This window comes from Octopus bimaculoides, chromosome 20, assembly GCF_001194135.2.
Source record: "Octopus bimaculoides isolate UCB-OBI-ISO-001 chromosome 20, ASM119413v2, whole genome shotgun sequence".
Classification (NCBI taxonomy): Eukaryota; Metazoa; Mollusca; class Cephalopoda; order Octopoda; family Octopodidae; genus Octopus; species Octopus bimaculoides.
The window spans coordinates 41,739,648-41,740,590 of record NC_069000.1 but is presented as its reverse complement, the minus strand read 5'-3'; positions in this window follow the sequence as shown (position 1 = coordinate 41,740,590).

Below are 943 nucleotides of genomic sequence, written 5' to 3'. Positions count from 1 at the left end.
ATGATTTTGTGTAGCTAAAGAAGGAAAATAAAGTATATATATGTGTGTGTATGTGTGTATTATATACATTTTATATATATATATATATATATATATAAATGCGGCCTTTTAAAGCCTAGCCAGGCTCATGGGCCTGGTTTCCCGGTTTTAATGGCATATGTGTTCCCCAACTGGACGGGATGCTAGTCCATTGCAGTGTTACTCATTTTTGCGAGCTGAGTGGACTGGAGCAACGTGAAATGAAGTGTTTTGCTCAAGGACACAACACGTCGCCCGATCCAGGAATCAAAACCACAATCTTACGACCATGGTGCTGACACACCCTAACCACTAAGCCACGTGCCTCCACACACACACACACACACACACACACACACACACATATATATTATTCAGGTCACTGCCTGGAATTGAACTCGGAATCATGGGGTTAGTAGCCCATGCTCTTAACCACATCTTTTCTTTTTTCATAACTCTAACACCTACTTTTGCACTACCCTGTATATTATATATGTGCATATATTAAATATGTATATATGCACATACATACATACATTTACTTATTTATAAGGAAAAGAATCTGGTGAAAATCCAGGAGTCTTAAAAGACTCCTGGATTTTCAGATTCTTTTCCTTATATTTTTACTCATGTGGTAACCCCCTATCTTACTTCGTTTTATATATATGTGTGTGTGTATGTGTGTGTGTATACATATATAGATATACACATACAGTTTTATATACATACATACATACATACATATATATATATATATGTATATATCATTTACCTTCAAATTGTAAGATTATATGCAGCATAAATATGCATGTATGGATCACTAATTGAATCTTAATAAATATAAACTTTTTATCATGTTTTGAGTACATTTTCTTTTGCATGTAAACAAATACTCTGTATTTATGTATGCATATATATATATATA